At 40.6% G+C, this 22,033-nt stretch overlaps 1 long non-coding RNA gene across 12 annotated transcripts in view; it reads left to right on the top strand.

The window, feature by feature from the left end:
- The first annotated feature begins 2,602 nt into the window (after window positions 1-2,602).
- Window positions 2,603-22,033, top strand: part of LOC121024914 (uncharacterized) — a 59,844-nt gene continuing 40,413 nt past the window's right edge. For 5 of the 12 annotated variants that reach the window (XR_005787868.1, XR_005787860.1, XR_005787861.1 and 2 more), the window contains exons 1-4: window positions 2,603-2,785; window positions 12,509-12,649; window positions 13,487-13,674; window positions 14,106-14,209. This is a non-coding gene — a long non-coding RNA (uncharacterized LOC121024914). Of the gene's footprint in view, window positions 2,786-3,774; window positions 3,807-8,246; window positions 9,092-12,508; window positions 12,650-13,486; window positions 13,675-14,105; window positions 14,210-22,033 lie in introns of those variants that run through there. The other 7 variants (XR_005787867.1, XR_005787866.1, XR_005787869.1 and 4 more) reach the window with 5 other exon arrangements.

The following is a 22,033-nucleotide window of genomic DNA, read 5'->3' as shown; positions in this document are numbered from 1 at the left end:
AAGATGGCTTACACCAACTTGAAGCCCCCATCTAGAGAACCCATAAGACCAGGACCCCTACCTTTAATGTTGCATATGCATAGACTCAGTCCAGGGCCCCTCAAGCCAGATGGGGATGTATTGAATTGGGAGGGGACTTTAAGCCCTCAAGAATGGCACCTTCAAGCCCCAGCCAGAGGACAGGTCCCCACCAGAAGGCCTCATATTATTCCTCAATGTCCAGCTGCCAGAAATGCATATTCTGTGGGGAGGGGATGGGCTCAGGGGCAAAGTGGCCACCTCACCCCTTTTCCCCCTCAGGAATCCTAAGTCTTAGTCATGTTCTCTGTTAGGTCATTTTTTGAAAGGTGGTGGCTTCAGGGAAGACAGGGGCCTGGGGTGGGGCCTGGGGAATGTGCATGCAAGACTGAGATAGCAGTAGCAGTGGTGAGAGAACTCTGGTTGGTCAGTTCCATATTTTTCTAGGAGTTATTCCTTGGACTCCGCCTAGAACCTGTTCCTCTTTTCCTTCCAAATAGTTTGTAAACATGTGATTTTCTATATTAAATTCCTTCCTACATCTAAAATACAGATGGGTTTTCTGCTCCTTGAAATGAATCCTGATTGTTAAAAACATCTCCCAAATTTATAATTATGACCTCCTTAAAAACATACACATCGTCTTAAGTGACACACCTTTGCTTTATAACCAGCAAGATTATGGGAATATTGCCCATACACAAGAGTGGGTGGATGGATTCTAGGCCCTAGTATAACTTATATTTGCCCCCTGCCTAGATTTTGTTGCAACAGATCATTCTCCAAGTAATTTATCAGGAGTCAATAAACAAATCAATCCTGTTACTTGGTCTCTTAGCCATCTTGTTCACATATTCAAACTAATTAACTTTTAGCAATGAAATTAAGGCCTTTATTAACATGAGTTTGTTACTGTACCATCTTGCCAGTCTCTGCTATCCTGTTCCCTCATTCCTCAAAACCACAAAGAACAGATGAGTTCTTGTGCCATCATGGAAAAATTATTCGACTCTGAAAAGACAAGGGTACTCATTTCCTCAGTTGTTTTACATCCTTGTAATGACAGCTTTTGCAAAGTTAAGTCCAGTTCTATGTCAGATTTAGCTGCTGTACAATTTGACAAGGCAAAGCTGTATTCGAGGGTTTAACAGAATATTCTTTTTGACTACCATTCCTCCCTGCACCCCAACCTCAATTCAGGGTATTCACAGGTTTCAGGAAACCCCCCATGTGAGTCCAGATTCTTCAGAGAAGCAGAACCAACGTGATATCTCTATCTATATCTGAATATATATGACCATACCAATATGATATATATATCTCCAACATGGTTATAATTATATATCTATAATTATAATTATGTATCTATATCTATCTGTGAAGTCCAAAATCTGGGAATAGATGGTGTTGCAGTTCAAGTCTACAGGCTATCTGTTGGCAGAATTCTCTCTTGCTTAGAAAAGGTTAGTCTTTTGTTCTAATTCAGCACTTCAACTGAAGGATGAGGCCACCCCCAGTATGGGAGGCAATCTACTTTACTCAAAATCCACGGATTTAAATGTTAATCTCATCCAAAAACACCATCACAGAAACATCCAGAATAATATTTGACCACTATCTGGGCACCATAGCCCAGCAAAGTTGGCCCATAAAATTAACCATCACATCTTCTAAGAAAGGGTATAAGGTGAGGGAAAAGAGGGAAATAGAATGTTAGACTAAAATGGATAGATACAGTAGAGTTCTCCAAATTTCTCCTTTACTGCTCCCAAGAACCTGCGTATGAACTGGGAAGTTCAGACAAATAGGTAGGCCCAGGAATCTAAGTATTTTATAGGGTTCAAAATTGACAACTTGTGCCTCCTTTTTGAATTTCTCTTCAGATGGGACCATTGTAGATTAGGGAAGTTTTGTCAAAAGGAAGAGAAGTGGAAAGAGCAAGTAACTCCATCTGTAAGAATTATTAAGTGCTGACCTCAATTTTAACAATACTTAAAAAAATGAGGGCTGTCCATTTATTTAAAAAGATAAAGACAATTAGAAACATGGAAAAATAGTTAAAAGACACATTGTTACATGTATAAAAATAAGAATGGTGATGTTAAAACATTACATATTTAAACAAAAATTTAAAGAACACAAAGATACACTAATAGGGATGAGGTTTCTTTTTGGAGTAATGAAAAATTCTAAAATGGTGGTGATGGTTGTACAACTCTGAATACACTAAAATCCATTGCATTGTACACTTTAAATTGGTGCATTGTATGACACGAAATTACATCTCAATAAAACTGCTATAGCAACAAAAAACACAAAGAGCAACTAGGAGATTTGGAAGTGAAACAGTGGAACTAAGAATAGGAGAGGGATTGACGAAAGAAGGATGGGCTGAAGAAGGGATGGTGGTGGAAGCCGGTGGGAACAAGGGGAAGATAGGTGAAGAAAGCGGATGGGATAGGGCCCTAGGGAAAACGTGAAAGCCAGAGGGTTAACCTCTGAAAGGCAGTAGTGGGTGGGGGTGGGGAGAAGAGGGCGTACTTAGCGCATGCGCCAGAAGTACACTGCGGCGATCCCGGAGAGGCAGATCTCAACTGGCATCAGCGCTGCGGCTGGAGGCGCGGCTGGTTCTCTGCCTGCTGTCCAGTTCCACCTTGGCTTGTGCAACCACCCTGGATCTGCGAACTCTGTGCAGCTGCTCCGTCCACCATATCTTGCGGCGGCGAGCGCTAAGAATTCATGCTACGACACTCGATTCAGCCAGGAGGTAAAATAACGTCGTAGAAGAACACGGAAGAGGGAGGAGGGAATTCGGGCCGGGGAGACCCTTGATTTGTGTATTCTCGCGGTTCACGAGAGGAATAAGTGGGGGACAGCACGGGCCTCAGGCCTACAAAAGGATATTGAACATTTACTTTCCATTGGGAAAGGATACAGACTCCTTTCTTCTAATCAGGGTTGAGGCACAGGAACGTTGTTATTTCCCATGACGTTCTCTGTTTAAATATTTTGGGAGTTCCTCTTACGTAGCCGAAGGTGTGTTTAAAGGGTGGGCCTTAGGACTAGGCTCATCCAATTATGAGAGGTTTGTTTTTTTTTTTTTTGGTTTTTTTTTTTTTTTTGGCCTTTGTTAAGGGTGGTGGGTCTTATTAAGGAATCTGAGGGCACGCCATCTCCTCCCTGGGGGCCGGTTCAGAGTCCATCTAGATTTGCTCTCTGCCGTCACCTGCTCTCTGCCGTCACAAATGTCCATGCCGTCTTTCCCATATTCCACTTCCCTAGTTTATCACACCTACCTCCATTAGGAAACGCTGGTAGTGGCTCTCCTTGAGCACTGGGGCACAAGTATGGCGAGAGACACATCCCGATAGCATCAGGCATGTATATATAAGAAACCAAGGAGGAAGGAGGGCAGGGAATAGGGGAGGACGGTCTTGGTGCGCATGTGTATTGGGGAGGTTGGGGGAGGCGCGGGATCGCGCACACATATTTGAGAAGACCTGATGTGAGGGGGAAGGGGCCCCAGCTGGGGAGAGTGGGAGGTAAGCACGCGCAAGCTTGGAGGGGGGGGGAGCATCGAGTGCGTATTTAAGGGAGCGGAATTCCCAGTGCACAGTTGGCAGCCGCGGTTGGAAGGGAAAGTGAAGGCGCGCGTGCGTATTTGAGACGACATTGTGACGGTTGGCTTTAGGAGGGGAGAGGGGCGCATGCGTATTTCAGACGGAATGACGGGGAGGGGAGGCGCGCACTGTAGGTGTGGTTACGATTGCAAAATGGCGAGGGGGGAGGTAAGTTGTCTTTGCTAGGCCATTTTGGGCTGGGGGGCCCTGCAGAGAAGTACAGCTACCTTTCTGGTTGGGTGAAAGGATCTGCCGAGTTGGAGTTGCCCTAGGCTGTGGCCAAATTCACCAGAAATTAACCTAGAATCTTAGCCCTTCAGTGGTCCATTGATAAATGTGGGTTTGAAAATGCCGAGGCGATGATGACTCTGTGAAAGGTTTCGGCAGCTGGTGTGTGTAAGAAATGCGTAAAACGGGAGCCTTGGGGACAGGGCACATTCTGGCAATACACAGTTGGAGGGCTCTCTGTCAGACTTTGGGCCGCTGTACTTGGCACTCGACACATTCTCTCATCCCTTCAGATTTGCAGAACACGGTGATTGCAGTATTATTGTGAGAGTCTACTGTTACGTTGGTCGGAAGCTCTTGCTTTTCTCACTTGCAGAACATAGGGCTAAGGATTTGGCTGTTTCCAAGTGCTTGTTACACTTTAAACCCAGGATTTGGGTAAATGGAAATGGTGGTGTGAAGGTGACCTGGGTTCATACCCTTTCCTCGAAATTATTTTTTTCTGCAAAATTTTAGCCTAGGGGGAGGACTTTTTTAGGTAGCCCTACTGTCGTGGATCTCAAGAGGGCTGTCAGTGAGGATCTATTGTAAATCACTAAAACTAACAGTTTAGCACTTAAATATGTAGCAGAAAGGGCACAGGATTCAAAATTGAAGAGACAGGTCTTTTCCAGTGATCCTAGTTGTGATCTCCTAGTGGTCCTTTTCCTTCTCTGGGCCTATTTCGCTATTTATAATAATAATTGTATTCAAACGTCTGTAGCACTTAAAACTATGTGCCAGGTACTGGTCTACCTGCTTTTACACGTGCCTCAACTCATTTAGTACTTTCGACAATCTTACTAAATAGCAGTACCGTTATTCAGATTTTACAAATGAGAAATGTGGGGGACACAGATTAAGTAATTTGCCCAAGGCTTTACATCCATTTGAATGGCTGAAACTGGATTTTTGTCCAGGTTGTATGGGTCCATAATGCTGTGTTCTTAACTGTTATGCTTTAATTCCCTAAAATGAGGGGGCAAATTTAAGGGACCCTTCTTTTATGATTTCAAAAATGTTTTTGTAACTTACCTGTGCTGTTTAAGAAGGGAGACCTGTTTGCTTTTGGCCACTTTTTACTCGGTGCATCCTACAGGGTTACATATGTAGAAGACAAAAAGTAAAAATTGTTGATTTGCAGCCTACCGGGGCGGCCATCCTTATCTATCCTTGTCTTCTATGCTTTTTGTTCTGCAGAGGGTTTAAAATGGCCGACTGCGGCAGGCTGGACACACCCATCTTGTTTTGCCTGATTTGAGATCTGGTCAAATGCTTTGAGAAAGCAGTCTTTTGCTGCGGTAGAGATTTTTTCTTACCCATTATTAATATTATGGTGTGTTAATACAAATGTCCAATAGTAAAGTCAGGTTATTGCCTTTTCCCCCCCTTATAATAGAAGACTGAAAATACATGCATTTCTTTTATTATTGGTTAGGATAGGTTCACTGAAGTGGAATTACTATATCAATGCGTTTTTAACATTCAATATGTACTGATAAAGTTCATTCCGAAAAGGTCGTACCAAATTTTACTCATAAAAGTATTAAGTGGTGTTTGTTTTTTAAAAAGATGTTATGGATAAAAACAAGTATTATTTTAATTTTGCATTTCTTTGGTTATTAGTGAGTTTGGACTCCTTCCTCCGTATATTTCTTAGCAGTTTAATTTTCTTTCATGTGATGTTAGTTCATGTCTTACACTGATTCATCTGTTGGAGTTTTTAGTTTAGTGTTCTTATTATCTGTTTGAAAGTGTTTTTCAAGTAAAGGCTATTACTCAGATTTCTGCATTGTTATATACTCCAGGTTATTGTTTACCTTTTAATTTTTGTTTTCAAATATTTGGTTCGTAGAGATTTGAAAGCAAGTAGTAACTTTGTCCATCTTCTATTTTGTGATTTTTTTTCCATTAAGTTTGAATAGTTCCCTCAATCTAGAAATTTGGTAAATATTCATTATAGCTTTGTCTGAGGATAACCATCAGGTATAGGGAAGAAGGATCTGTAATTTTACCACCCAGAGATAACCAGTGTTTATAAAAGTGTTCACATCTTTTCATTCCCTGCATTTTTCTACAGTTGATCATGTATTTGTACTGTTTTATGTTCTGTTTTGTGTTTAACATTATAACATGCATTTTTCCATGCTAAACATTGTTTGCAGTTGTCATGTAATGGTTTCATGATATATTGTTGTATGGAAATATTTTAGGATTTTCAGTAAAGTATTACAATGAATGTCTTTTCATTTTCATTTAGTTTTTATTGTTTATCTATTTTGAGTTATTTCTTTATAGAGTTCCAGAATTAGAATGGTTCATCAAAAAGTTTGAACATTATAGAGATTTGCTACAGTAACATTCCAAAAAAATATGTCATTTTTTTGTGCCCAGCTATTTAGGTATTTAGAATATTTTTTTTGCTAACTTTATATGTAAAAGAACGGTATCTTTGTTTTATGATCCATTTCTCTGATTATTGGTGAGGCTGAATTCTCAAATGTTAATTATTAACTCTTCCCTTTGTGAACTATTCAATTTGGGTATGAATGTTAAGTATTTGTAAGAGCTGTATATTATGTGTTCTGTATAAGGATCTATTATCCTTGTCATTTATTGCAAAGGATACATGTGATTTGCTGCACATATACTCCTAGCATATGTTGCCTTTGAGTCTTAAAAAATGTTTGTGATTCCAAAGACAACTGCTTTGTGGAATACCTGTCAGATTCTTGGTAGCCATTTTGAGATAACATTTCTTTGTCCTTTAAATAGATAGCTATTTCTTTTTATCTAAAGGAGAGCAGTCTTGAATGCTGCATAGCATTATTGCACCCTGGCTATGGATGTGGGAAGAAGACATGGCAACATTTTGTCCCTAATAAGAAACCAACTTATACAGCACACAAAACAGTAGTACCCTCGCCCCCATCCATTCTGGGACTGATCTTATTTTGAATATTCACGAGTGATGTGGGAGACGGTATGGACATAGTGTGATGTCCACATATAGAGAGACCACTAAGCACTTTGAGGGTGTAAAATGCTGGTAGGAACAAACTGTAACACCTGAGAAGGCATTGTGAGTGTGGGCTGACCGTGATAGAATAGAACAGTGTAGGCAAGAGCAATATAATGACTTCAGGGGAAACTAATGTGTTAAGCGTATAAAATAGTGGCCTCAGAGACATTGAATCCCAAGACAGGGATCCCAGTGTAAATGGCAACAGTTTATTGATGTCATCAGCTCAATTTGCTGGTGCAGACACAAAAGAGCCGTTAAAAACATAGGCCCTATTAAGAACAGTATGGGATGCAGAAAAATTCCATTCTGTCTTTGTATAAAACCATCTGAGCCAAGTGACTAGTAATCTCTTCACAAGAAGTCTGTTACTGTAACTCAGTTTTGAAAAGTGGTTGGGAAGAGTGTATTACCTCATTTCATTTTTCTTATTTATTATGAGGTAGGTAATTTAGAGAATCTTTAATTATATTTATTAAGTAAATCTTTCTAAATTATTATTCCCAATACATGAACTATATACTATCTCATATATGTATTTAAAAACATTCTAATTTTTATATTTTCAGTTAATGGGGGGGGGTTATAGGATTTAGAAGTGCCAAGTCATTTGTTACGTATTGCTTTTTGCTATCCAGTTACACTGGGTTAATCTAGTTAGTCATAAATTCCCATTTTTCAGCATTTTGTTAGTTGCAGATGTTAAACCAGGCTTAGGTATGGGGGTGGGGAGGTTGACAAATGTATAATAAGCAAAACAAAATAAGAACAGAGCCTGCATTGTAGAGGAGGTGGTGGAGAAGGTCCTTTCTAGAGGTCTGTGCCTACCTTAAGCATAAGAATCTTATCATGCCAATATCTAGTTCCTGAACCCATGTCTGGTCAGGAGTTAGGGAGAGCCTGGATATTTGAAATAGCCTAAAAGCATTTAACCTTTGATTTCCACAATTTGTTCTTCCCCTCTGTTGTTACAGCCAGCAGCAGCCTGGAGCAGCGCCCCTGGAAAGAAATTTTACATCGGCCATTATAATACAACCTGATAAGTGTTACAGCACTTACCAGGTTGTATTGTAATTGTCTGTGTATATGCCTGTCTCCTTTCCTATGTTATCAGTTAGACTGTGAGCTCCTTGAGGGCAGGGACAGAGTCTTCTCCAGAGCCCAGCCTGGCACATTAGTAGGCTTCAGTAAATGTTTATTGGATGAATAAATGAATGACTCATCAACAAACATTTATCGTGTGCCTGCTAAGGTGATCTCCACAGGCTCTGGACTGTCAACTGTTTATTCAAAATGCATGTGGTCAGAAACTTGGTGTTTCTAATTATGTATCTATCGTAAGAGTTTTTCTGAGATAATGCTATTTTTTTGTGTGTTTGGATTTCAGTCCTTGGTATTTACAGATGTTGCTACTGTTGTTGCTGCTGACAGCCTCTTCCTTGGTGGGACCTGGGTGATAGCTGCCAGGTCATGAGCCTCATCTTCACTGCCCAGTGTTTGCTCAATGGTTCCTGTTTGTAGAATCATCCCCTTTTCACCCCTCCTCAGATCATCCTTCAAATGGTGTTCCTAGGTAGGGCTCCACATTCCAGATATAGGTAGACAAATACAGCCCATGGACTGCCTGGTTTTGCAAATAAAGTTCTATTGGATCACGTGTTATTTGTTGATATTTGGTCTGTGGCCCTTTTGGCCTGCAAAGGCAGTGTTGAGTAGCTCCATCAGAGATCCAGTGGCCCATAAAGCCTACCCTTTACAGGAAATGATTGCCTACCTTGCTTTGGATCATTACTTAACAGTGATGGTTTAATTTCCCTCTCCATTCACCAAAGATACTTCTGGCATCTCAGAAACTCATTTATTTACCTCATTCGTTACTGCTTATAACAAGTCTTTTTCCTATTTTACAGATGGGCCAGCTAGAACGCATCAAACTAGATGCTTATAAGGCCTCCACCAGAGTCCTACAGTCAGTCAGTTATACCATGTACTTCAACATCAAGTTTTGAGCTTCATCTCTAGAAATTCCTTTTGTTATATCCTAACCTGAAGAATGTGGCCATATCATACCTTGGTGCCTTATGCCTTGACCCCCTCCTTCCTACACAGCTCTTTGCAATGAGAATATGGAAAATAACAAATTAATGTGAGATAAGGCAGACAGGTAGGCTGAGGCAAATGTTTACAGGGTCTGAATGCTAATGCACAAAGAAATGGGGTTTCTGAAATATTCACTTGCTTAGACTTAATACAGTTAAGGAGCCTGGACTTCCAAGAGCTTAGGACCTTCCCCTTAGCATCCCTAACCTCCCACACTGTTGTCTTGGTTACCTGCCTGTGGATATATTGTGATTCATTTCAGGTCATTAAAAAGTTGAGAGCTCCCAAGTCCAATTCAAGAAAGCTAGATCTAAAAAAAATAAAATGGAAAGAATATAGGATAGTTTCATTTCAGGAGTGAAATGGAGAGAAAGGCCTTACTTACAGCATTATTTTTCAAGCTGCTTGCTGGATTTTTCCCAGCATTCTATTATGAAAAATTTTAAATATACATATAGAAAAGCTAAAGAGTTGTGCATTGAAAGCCCATCTATCTACCAACTAGATGTTACAACTAACATCTTGCCATATTTGCTTTATTGCATATTCATCCATCTTTGTCAGATAGGTTTTTAAAATGTTTGTGTTGTCATCCATTTTGATCTCATCTGTATCTGACCCACATGGTACTGAAAAAATAGTTTCTTTGGATTCTTCTCTGTATTTCCCAAGTTGGCATGGATACTACTGCAGCCTAAATATGTGGGCTGATCTGCCTGGCAGTGAGATTCCAGGGAGAGAAGCCATTTGGTTTCTGAAAGAAAATGGTTGCTGCTCACTGTTTAGTGAAAATGGTAGGAGAAGGAAGGATGGAAGTCCAGGTTCAGGTGTCAGTGAATCTTCTAATTGTATATTGTTCTACACTCCATTCACTTCACTGCCTTGCGGGGGTCGGGGTGGGGGAGCAGGTGGTTTTCTGAGCAGCTTCTACTTGGTTCTTACCTTTTAGACTTGATGAAAAAACAACGAAGTCACATCAAAATGCCACTGAGGTGATTTAGCATTAGCACAATTCCTTGCAATTTTAGCAGATGGATTTTTAATTTGGAGTACTGTCAAATAATATTCTTGTGGACCTTTTCTATTAGCAACAGCTGCAGAGTCCATTTAGGAATCACCATGAACTGAAATCTTAATTTATCCTCATTATGAACATGATAATGGTAAACGTTTCCAGTTTGTGTCTGTCTCCCTTCATTTAAGCTCAAGGGCAGAGACTGTATCTTACTCATCTTTGTAATTCTCTTAGTAATAAATGTTTGTATTCATAAGAAACTGCGTTATTGCATTTAATACCCATCACATGGGCAAATGTTAAAAAATGTTACACTAGTGTTAGTGGGGTTACCCAGTGTCAGTATAATTCTTTGTAGGGGCAGTTTGGCAGTATGTATTAGTGAGCAGAATAAATATTGTCTGACTTTTGACCATGCAATTTCATTTCTAGGGCTATACCCCAAAATATTCTAAAAGAAATATTCTAAGGCTATTCTAAAAGATGTAGGTATGGGAATGTTCACAATGTTCATAGCAATAAAAAATGGAAAATTACTTGTTGATGAATAATTTGGGTAAATAAATTTTGATGTATTCATGCAATATTATAATATGGCATTAAAATAAAAACCTTAAATAAAAATAGTCTTACAGATGAATATTTTACTTGGAAAGGTGTATCAAGTATATTAATTGAAAAAAAGGCTAGAGAGCAATAATACAGTTCTCATCTAATGTTTGTAAAATAAAAATTAATGTTTGTGTACAATAAGTAGTTGGAAGAACATAGTGTTAATTAAACTTGCTGGGATTCTATGATTTTTACTTTCTATCTTTAATACATTCCTGGAATTTTTTTTGTCACAGTGTACATTTATGACTTTCAAAGTTAGACGAACACTGAAGCTATTTCCATTTTGAAATTTGTTGACCTAAACAGAAGCGGAATAAATTGCGTGGTAGGGGGGCCGGAAACTGGAGCAATTTCGTTTGGAAAAGAGCTAGATGGAGTGGGGGAAGGGAGTGGTGGAAAGAAAATCTCTGTCTTCAGAGAAAGTCCATAACTGCCAGCTACTCTATTCTTGACTCCTTAATGAAGGCATTTCATGCATCAGGGTTTACATTTACCATTTATTTCCCAATTCTGCCCTTTACAAATTTCTTTCCCATTCTTGTCCCTCTGGTCTGTATGTAACAAGCTAAAAATAATTACTAGTGGCAGCAGCTGCTTGTAGGTGTCCAGATCTTACTCTAGTAATATCTGCATTGATTTATCCAATAAAGAGATGGCTCAAACTCATCAAGACTCCTGCTCCCCTCCCCCAGTGCTTGGCCAGCATGAAATCTTCCCCATTTATGGTGGGAGAGCTTTCTGCCTGGCTCTCATGATTATTAGTAGATTATAAGACATTTTTGCTGGTGGTTAATGACACAGTTAAAAATGAGCCCTGAGAAACTGCTCCTTGGGTTTTTCTGGGGTTTGAGGGTTGTCTGCATCTCACTGGGTGACAGGAAACCTAGTTGCGTTAGCTTGTGCTACCAGCATCTGATGCTATTAATAACCTGGGGTGGGTTGTTTTTCATGCTAAGCAGCTAGGGACTGGGAAACTTAGAGGCAATAGGCTGCTTCCTTAGAAAGAAAGGACACTTGGGGATCTTATCCTGTTTGGGTCTTAGGTCTCAGAGCTCCATTCTTCCTAGTGGGTTGAGTCTTGGAGATAGGGGAGTAGGCATTGGCCTACCTAGCTCCCTCCCTTTAATCATTTTGGTAATCCGGGCAGCTGATAAGGGGATAGATATGTTCAATTCCTTTTCACGTACAGCTAAGGTGAGTCCTGGTGGAAGTTGGGATTGTAAATGATAGCCCAGAGCCCAGGGTTTTGTTACCTTTTCTCATTAGTGTGAACCAAATGCCATCCAATGACTAGCTAGATGGAGGTTTCATTCACTTTTTCGGAGCTCTTTTAGCCAGGAATACAGAATGGAGGGTCATATCTGCCAGACATAGAAGGACCCCTAAGAAATCAAGTTTACTCCCATTCAAAGGTAAGGATATTGAGGTCTAAAGAGGGTAAAGGCTTGGAGGTAGCTAGGAAGATTAAACATCACACTTCATATCTGAGTTCTAACACTTTGATACATCTATTTGCTTGGTGCCTGTAAATGCAAGTTATCTCATTTAGAATGGATGCAATACCCTCCCCTGTTCATGCACTGTCTCTCTCTGTCTCAAAAATAAATAAACGTTAAAAAAAATTTAAATGGATGCAAGAATTCTTATTAAATAATAATTGTAGATATTGGAAGTCTTCCAGATAGAGAATATAATTGACGCTAATAGTAATGCTTACCAAGAGCAAAATCTGAGATCTATGGTGTGGGCTGGATGACTTGACTGAGGTGGTAAAAGTAAATTAAAGCTGTATCTCAAAACTTGGCTATCCTGTGTTACATTTGTTTCTTCTTCCTTCCCTCTATCCTACAGGTGACACCAAATGTGATCAGAAGCCATGCCCATGGTGAAGAGGTATACTGAACCCGGCCTGGCCCAGTGAGGTTACTAGAGAATTGGGAAAGGCTTAAATAAGTATCCTGCACATGGTTATCAAATCATTGTAAAGTCTTGGTAAGTGGTTAGCGGCTTTAGTAAGCTAGCCCAGTTACTGGGAAGGGACAGGGAAGGTAGTCTTAATAGATATTAGGCAATTACTTGGTATTTTCCCCATCGTGGTATGAATAAAAAGCATCTTAAAATATTCGGACTACACAGAAAGCAGTGAGCCTAACCTTTCATTTTTTAAGTTTCTTTTTTAAATTTTTTTGAGAGAGAACATGAGCATGAGTTGGGGAGGGGCAGAGAGAGAGGGAGAGAGAATCCCAAGCAAGCTCAAAGTCCAGTGTGGGGCTCGAACTCACGAACCCTGAGATCATGACCTGAACCAAAATCAAGAGATGCTTAACTGACTGAGCCACCCAGGTGCCCCCAACCTTTCATTTTTTCATCCTCTCATTTTGTATATCTTGCCCAAGATTATAGCTAGTTAGTGTAGGAAATGGATTTGAATTTAAGCCAGTACTGTGTCTTTTTACCCAGTGCTTCCTCTAGGTTCCATCTAAGTGTAAGGAGGCCATATGAGAGAGAAATGTCTTTATTTCACACTGAAATTTTTTAAGTTTATTTATTTATTTTGAGAGAGACAGAGACATCGCAAGTCGGGGAGAGGCAGAAGAAGGGGGAGAGAGAGGATCCCAAGCAGCCTGTATTCTGCCAGCACAGAGCCTGACGCAGAGCTCAAACTCACAAAACTGTAGGATCATGACCTGAGCCAAAATCAAGAGTCGGACGTTTAACCGACTGAGCTACCTTGGGTGCCCCTCACATTGAAAGATTTTTATAATAGCCTCTGATATTGTTCTTTCCCAATGAAGGAAATTTTCATGGTGTAAATTTTTTTTTATGCAGAAAATCATCTGGAATGCTTGTTAAAAATGCAGATTTCTGGGCAGCCAGAAACCTTGCACTAGTCAAGAGCAACACTAAGACCCACCTGTCATTTATATTGAGGCTTCCTGCCCGGTGGGTTCATCAGCAAGCCAGAATGAATCACCATTGCTGTGTGTGGATCCTTGTGAGGCAGCTGGGAAGTCTTGGTAAGCTGCCAGTGGTTTGGGTGGGGCTCCCCCATTGGTAGTAGAGAAGAGACGATTGTGATGGACACTTCCCCCGCTTCCTTAAACAGACAGTTACTAAGTGCTTACTAGTTGCCAGAGACTATTGTAGATATTAACAAAGTTCTGCCATCATGGAACTTTCATTCTTATGAGAGTAGACAGAGGAACAAAGAAGCAGGGAAAGCATAAAGTATCATACATGTTACATCAGAAGTTTTCCATTATGGTATGAAAATTGTGTTAAAAATGGGTGGGTTAGGCTAAGCAACACCTTGTGTATTTTCCCCACTTTCCATTCTTCCTTTTAATACCTGCCCCTGTCTTTCAGTGCAGTGGAGGCTGACCAACCTGAGTATGAGAGGGTTATAGGTGATGAAAGCAATCTTTTTCCTTTTTGTTACCCTCACTAGGCTAAATTGTGAAGGATGTCTTTTGAAAAGTGTTCTAGAGAGTCTACTGGTTTTCCCACATGAGTGAACGTGTAGCAGAAGAGAGGATTCTCTCAGTGATTAAGGTAAATAGGGGAGGAAAGGATGACTTTGCCCTAACTCCTATCAGGGAGGCTGTTAGAAATGTCATTTCTGGGTGCCAATACTTTTGCTTTCTTTTTAAATTTTATTTGTTTGTTTGTTTATTTATATTCAAGTTAGTTAACATACAGGGTAATTACGATTTCAGGAGTAGAACCCAGTGATTCATCTCTTGCATATGACACCCAATGCTCATCCCGAAAAATGCCCTTCTTAATGTCCATCACCCATGTATAGCCCACACCCCCCCAACCACATCAAGCCTCAGTTTGTTCTCTGTATTTAAGAGTCTCTTATGGTTTGTCTCCCTCTCTGTTTTTATCTTATTTTTCCTTCTCTTCCCCTATGTTCATCTGTTCAGTTTCTGAAATTCCACATATGAGTAAAATTATATGATATGTCATTCTCTGACTTGTCTTGCTTAGCATAATACCCTCCACTTCTATCCATGTTTTTGCAAATGGCAAGATTTCATTCTTTTTCATCGCTGAGTGGTATTCCATTTTACATATATATATATATATATATATGATATGACATATCATATATATATATCACATGCCTTTAAAGTCTGTAGTTTATTCTGTGATACATTTTTCTTGAAACAATTGGGGTAAATTATCTTGTTTACCCAGTCTGTAATCACCCCTGCAGAGGATCAGAAGAACTAAAATGGTTGCCAAGTAAACTAGGCAGCATAAGCTACAGTCACAAATAAAGGCAGGACACTAATTATACTCCTCTTAAGGGGAGAGTGTCTTTTTAACCAGACTTGTTGAGAGTTTTTATCAGACAGTGGAGCTACATCTTGTCAAAAGTCAGCTCATAGCAGAGGCTCCATATTTCAGCGGTAGCCAAGTTAGTAATTTCAGAGATAGCAGTGTCTTCTGGATTGCACTTAAACCAATTGGACTAGTGTTCATTTTGGACTCCTAAGGGATCAGCCCCCTGATGGGCTCCAGGGAGCATTTAAATGGTCCATAGTTAAGAGAAGAGAGGCACAAAATCAGGTTCTTTGCTGACACTGGTCTAGTCTGGGGCCAATAAAGCCCCTGTGTTTTGGACACCACTTTGAGTCTGATACACCACTGAAAAGTGCTCTTCTGGCACCACCCTTGAACTCATTACCTCAGATGTCTGGATCAGTGGGTCCAAATCTTGGTAGACCACTTTCACTCACTTTGTCTGAACCTAAGAATCTGCAATCATGGCACAGACAAGCCAACCCACACGGAATACCTACAACGCAGAAAGACTTTTGCCCTCAGTGGAGCACAGGCACCAGGTCCTCTCCTTTCATTCATTTTCTTCCTCCTTCCGAACACAGAGCTAGACACCCCGTAAATAACCCCTTCACACATGCAGCACAGCAGTTAACAAAGGCTTCAGTAAGAAAGTGCGTTTGTCAGAGTTGGCCTGCTGACCCCAGTGTTGGAGGAGATTATTGACACGACGTGACCACTGGTTGACCCTTGAGCTTGACCCAGGCAAATGGAGGTTCCTCACTCTTTCCCTGTCCTTGGAGTGTACAGTTTCTGCATTAGGAACTGTTTCAAGGATGGAGCCTTGAAAAGGTAAGGTGTGGTATATAGACCGTCTGGATGGCACATGTGACTGAACCACGTTAAGGCCTCTATACCTACAAACCTTTAAGACTCTGGCAGAGGGGTGCAGACATCTGCTAGTCTCTGGCTGCCCGAGACAAGCCTCATAAGTTCCCTTGCTTATTAAAACCACTGCCTACCAATCTGGAGTGGTCTACCTCTTTCAGCAGTTTCTTTTGCCCCATGCGTATATGGACCAGTTGGGAACCAACACTCAGACACTAGGGGAGGTCAGGTCTTTCTGCTGCATCACTGGTAGGAGGGGCTGAGAACAGGCAGGAGTGACTGCCATACAGCAGACTCAGGCTGCGGGCCAGCCTGGTGGGACCAGCTGGCCTAGGAGAGCCAGTCACACGGCTTTGACCTGTGGCTGCCACCATGATCAGGGCCATCCTGAGAGGTAGCTTTTGCCCTCATGGACAGGGAAAGACCAGAAGGTCACAACCCATCTCATCAGAGAAGAGGGAGGCAGGGAATGAAAACACAACACTGCTGGTAAGCAGATCTCTGCCACAAACCTTGGCAGAGCACACACCTTTCTGAAGAGCCTGAGCCTGTACAAGCCAAGACATAAACAAGTACAGAACATCCCCTTCATCATTTCACCTATAGGTGGGGTAGGTAGTCTAAGGAGTTCACACAGGGATCAGGGCAAAAAGTTGATGGGGGAGAGGCGGTAAATAAGGTTCCAGAAAGGTAAAATAGGACTAGAAGAATTCACCGTGACTGGTCAGTTCTCTGTCACCTTATACCATGATCACAATTCAAATTTAATCACTCATTTTAAAATCGACTTTAAACTATTAAATCTTTTCTACAACGGAAACAAAAAGGTCCATAGTTAAAGTAGGAGGCATCTATAATATGGCCATTCCTGGGAGATCTCTACAGAGGCCATCCCTACTTTAAGCTAGTAATGCCTCCATCCAGAGTTAATAACCAGAATGCCAGTATCTGCCATTTTTCATAAAAGTAATAAAGGTCACCTTTTCCCATGAGGATGGTTTTGAGATGGTGCCTTCACAGCATAATGTTCCTCTGGAATATTTGGATAATTCTATTGACAGAATTCGATAATTAGCCTGCACGAGGAACCTGAATGATAGGAAAATTGTCTTTTCACTAAGGAGAAGCCTGGGATAGTACAAAGGGATTTCCCACATTCCGTGTATATTACAGCTTACTTTAAAATGACATTGGTCTTTGGGTATCTGGATGGCTCGGTCGATAAGCATCCAACTCTTGATTTCGACTCAGGTCATGATCTCACCGTTCGTGGGATCGAGCCCCACATTGGGCTCTGGGCTGACAGTGTGGATCCTGCTTGGGATTCTCTCTCTCCCTCTGTCTCTCTGCCCCTCTCCCACTTGTACTTAACTACCTACCTACCTAACATTGGTCTTGTATAAGGATAGGAATGTTAGTATGCTGTCCAAAAAAAAAAAGGTCTTCCTGTCTCTTTCTTCATATGGGCCAAAATGGGTTGTATAAATCTGGCTTTTGCTCTCTGAATCCCAGTTTTTTCCCTGGGATTTCCCTATCCTCATTATCCATTCTTTACTTTTGTGACAGCTGGGTCTGTTGCGGTTTTTTTTTTTTCTTTTGTCTTTCTGTTTAGGCTAGTCATCACTCCCATAGTAACACCCATGCACAATATTTGAAAATTTTCTTCCTGAGGTCATGTAATATCAATAACAGTGGTTATTCAGTTAGTTATCAGTGTCTTTTATGTTCTAGGGAAGTGCTTTACACATATTTGTTGTCTCATTTTAACTTAATAGTAATTCTGGGATGTATGATTTGTTCCTACTTTACAGATAATAAAACTGAGGATCAGAGAGGTGATGGCCACTAGCATGCCACCAGGAGTCAGTGGTGGAGCTGTATTGTGTCATACTCTAAAGATCTTGACTACCTTACTCTACTTGAAGTGGTAGAATATGACAAGCATATTCTTAGTTTTTGGGACCTCCTGCCTCCTTATGGGATCCTTGTCACTGTCTTCTTCCAGGACATAGGGGCATATGTGAAGGGTTTGTTATCAAACATTTATTTATTTTTGGGAGAACGCAAGTGGGGAGGGACAAGAGGGAGACAGAGGATCCGTAGTGGGCCCTGCACTGATAGGCTGACAGCCGCAAGCCCAATGTGGGGCTCGAACTCACGAACTGTGAGATCGTGACCTGAGCCAAAGTCAGACGCTCAACCGACTGAGCCACCCAGGTGTCCTGTGAAGAATTTGTTTTCAAAGGGAGGTTCAGATGTGCAAGAGGGATGGTGTGAGGGATGTGTGGATCCCTTTAGTTTCTAAAGATGACCACTTAGATGAACTAGCATCACAGCTATTCACCGTGTGCTTATCTTTGTCTTTTTACTTTTTATTATAACCCCCACCCTCCTGCATAATGTTTATGTTGGATGATTTCCATGAGGTTATACTTTCTTCTACACCAAACAAAAAGGAATTGCAAGAGTCAGAGTCACAACTGAAAATCCATTGCTTGCAGAATTAACTCAGGTACAGGCTCATCAGGGGCTGGAGCAGCTTGCTGTGCATGTCAGGATGTCCCAGCTGGAATTCAGCATAAATAGTGCATTCTGTTAGCAGACAATACTGATAAAATTACTCTGTATCAAGTGGAAAATAATAGGGATACCTATCAATTAATACTTATGTAAATTTTATTGCTGGTGAGGTGTCCAGATAGTTGGCATAGGCTAAGGTTTGGCAAGGTGTGGCCCACTTGCTGGCTGCCTGTTTTTGTAAATATAATTTTGTTGGAACACAGAATCATGCTGATTCTCTATTGTCTGTGGTTGCCTTTTGTGCTACAGTAGAGTTGAGTATTTGCAACGGACTGTATGGTCCACAGCCTGAAGCATTATCATCTGGCCCTTCACTGAAAATTTGCCAATTCCTGGGGCACCCGAGTGGCTCATTCGTTAGGTGTCTGACTTCAGCTCAGGTCATGATCTCACAGTTCGTGAGTTAAAGTCCTACATCAGGTGAAGCTTATGCCCCACTTTGGGTGAGCCCCACTTCTCTCTCTCCCTCTCTCTCCCTACCTGAGGAGACATGTCTGAAAAGTTTTGATAAGGCTGATGTGAAAGAAATTACTGCCTGTGGTTTCCTCTAGGATTTTTATGGTTTCAGGTCTCAATTTAGGTCTTTAATCCATTTCAAGTTTATTTTTGTATATGATGTAAGAAAGTGGTCCTGTATCATTCTTTTACATGTAGCTGTCCAGTTTTCCCAGCACCATTTATTGAAGACACTAGCTTTTTCCCATGGTATATTTTTGCCTTTTTTCTCATAGATTAATTTACTGTATAATCGTGGATTTATTTCTAGGTTCTCTATACTATTCCCTTGGTCTATGTGTCTATTTTTGTGCCAGTACTATACTGTTTTGATTACTACAGCTTTGTAGTAGTATCTTGAAATCTGGGATTGTGATACCTCCAGCTTTGTTCTTTCTCAAGATTTCTTTGACTATTTGGGTCCTTTGGGGTTCCATACAAATTTTAGTATTATTTGTTCTGGCTCTGTGAAAAATGCCATTGCTACTTTGATAGGGATCACATTGAATCTGTAGATTTCTTTGGATAGCATGGGCATTTGAACTATTCTTCACCACATGAGCATGGAACATGCTTCCATTTGCTTGTGTCACCTTCAATATTTTTTATCAGTGTTTTATAGTTTTTAAAGTACAGGTCTTTCAGGGCGCCTGGGTGGCGCAGTCGGTTAAGCGTCCGGCTTCAGCCAGGTCACGATCTCGCGGTCCGTGAGTTTGAGCCCCGCGTCAGGCTCTGGGCTGATGGCTCGGAGCCTGGAGCCTGTTTCCGATTCTGTGTCTCCCTCTCTCTCTGCCCCTCCCCCGTTCATGCTCTGTCTCTCTCTGTCCCAAAAATAAATAAAAACGTTGAAAAAAAAATTAAAAAAAATAAAGTACAGGTCTTTCACCTCCTTGGTTATGTTTAATCCTATTTTATTATTTTGCGTACTATTGTAAAGGGATTGTTTTTAATTTCTCGTACTGCTATTTCATTATTAGTGTATAGAAACAGAACCAATTTCTGTGTATTAATTTTGTATCCTGCAACTTCACTGAATTCATTTATTGTGATAGTTTTTTGGTGAAAACTTTAGGATTTTCTATGTAAGGTATCATGTCATCTGCAAATAGCCAAAGTTTAAATTCTTCCTTACCAATTTGGATTCCTTTTATTTTTTCTTTTCTTTTTAATTTTTTAAATGTTTATTCATTTTTGAGAGAGAGAGCGTAAGCAGAGGAAGGGCAGAGAGAGAGGGAGACACAGAATCCAAAGCAGGCTCCAGGCTGCAGGCTCCAAGCTATCAGCACAGAGCCTGACACAGGGCTCAAACCCACGAACTACAGGATCATGACCTGAGCCGAAGTTGGGCACTTAACTGACTGAGCCACCCAGGTGCCCCATATTTCTTTTTATCTGATTGCTGTTGTTGTGTTGAATACAAGTGGTAACAGTGGGCATCCTTGTCTTGTTCCTGTTCTTAGAGGAAAAGCTCCCAGTTTTTCACCATTGAATATGATGCTAGCTGTGGGTTTTTCGTATGTGACCTTATTTATGTTGAGATATATTCTCTTTAAAAATTTTTTCTAATGTTTTTACTTATTTTTGAGACAGAAAGAGACAGAGCATGAGCAGGGAAGGGGCAGAGAGAGAGGGAGACACAGAATCTGAAGTAGGCTCCAGGCTCTGAGCTGGCAACACAGAGCCCGACGTGGGGTTTGAACCTCATGGACTGTCAGGTCATGACCTGAGCTGAAGTCGGACGCTTACCCGACTGAGCCACCCAGGCGCCCCTAGATATATTCTCTTTAAACCCACTTTGTTGAGAGTTTTTATCATGAATGATGTTAAATTTTGTTAAGTGCTTTTTCTGCATTTATTGAGATGCTGTTATAATTTTTATCCTTCGTTTAGTTAATGTGTATTACGTCGATTGATTTGTGAATATCGAACCATCCTTGTATCCCTGGAATACATCCCACTTGATCATGATTAATGTTCCTTTAATCTATTACTGAATGCGGTTTGCTGTTGCCCTATAGTTCTCTTTTTTTGTAGCATCTTTGTCTGGGTTTGGTACGATAGGTTTTTCTTTGCATGACTTGGAATATTTATGTCATTTTTTCTTATCCTTACTTTATCAGTTCTAGTGTTTATGTTCTTCACCAGCATATGTATTCTCTGCTACTTAGGCCCATAAGTGAGTCTAATATAGAGGTTACCTTAGATGGAAACACTGTCCTTAGTCAAGGTAGGAGGCAGTGGTTTTGGTAATTTGCTGTGTCAAAACCTAAATTTCTCATTCAGGATAGGAGGAATTAATCCTTCCATTGCTATGTAAAAATGAGGTCTGGACAAAGGAACAGCCATCTCAGTCAAGTAAGTGATTATTTTGACATGGAAGTAAATATTTTTCTTTGACCTTTTGTTGTATGTGTTCTATTTAATAGTTTTCTTAATAATGAACCTACCTTGCATTTCTAGAAGAAAACTTTTTACTTTTTAATGATTTTGAATTAGGTTTCCTAAATTTGCTATTTTTAATGTTATTTTCTGTTTTATTTTTTACTGTTTTGTTTCTGTTTAACAGTGAGTTTTTGGTTAGGGTGGCAGTCTTTGTCAGGTGTTGAAGTTAGGGTCATTAATGAAATCTTGTTTCCTGATCTTTTAAATTTAGCAGATCTCAAACATGTTCCATGCCATTAAATATGGTTTAGATATGGTTTAGGGGCACCTGGGTAGTTCAGTCGGTTAAGTGTCCTACTTCAGTTTAGGTCATGATCTCACGATTTCATGAGTTCAGGCCCTGCGTTGGGCTCTGTGCTGACAGTTCAGAGCCTGGAGCCTGCTTTGGATTCTGTGTTTCCCTCTTTCTCTGCCCCTCCCCAGCTCATGCTCTGTCTGTCTCTGTCTGTGTCTCTCTCTCTCAAAAATAAACAGAAAAAAATTTTTAAATATGCTTTAATGACATCTCTTTTAAAGTGGCGCATAATATGCCATTGCATTAATGTAAAATTTTAATTCTTATCCAGTATTTGGGCTCTTGTTCAATTACTGCTCTTTTTTTTAATATGAAATTTATTGTCAAATTGGTTTCCATACAACACCCAGTGCTCATCCCAAAAGGTGCCCTCCTCAATACCCATC

Source organism: Herpailurus yagouaroundi, unplaced genomic scaffold, assembly GCF_014898765.1.
Source record: "Herpailurus yagouaroundi ecotype Mexico unplaced genomic scaffold, PumYag 67375, whole genome shotgun sequence".
Taxonomy (NCBI): Eukaryota; Metazoa; Chordata; class Mammalia; order Carnivora; family Felidae; genus Herpailurus; species Herpailurus yagouaroundi.
This window is presented reverse-complemented; position numbering and strand designations above follow the sequence as displayed.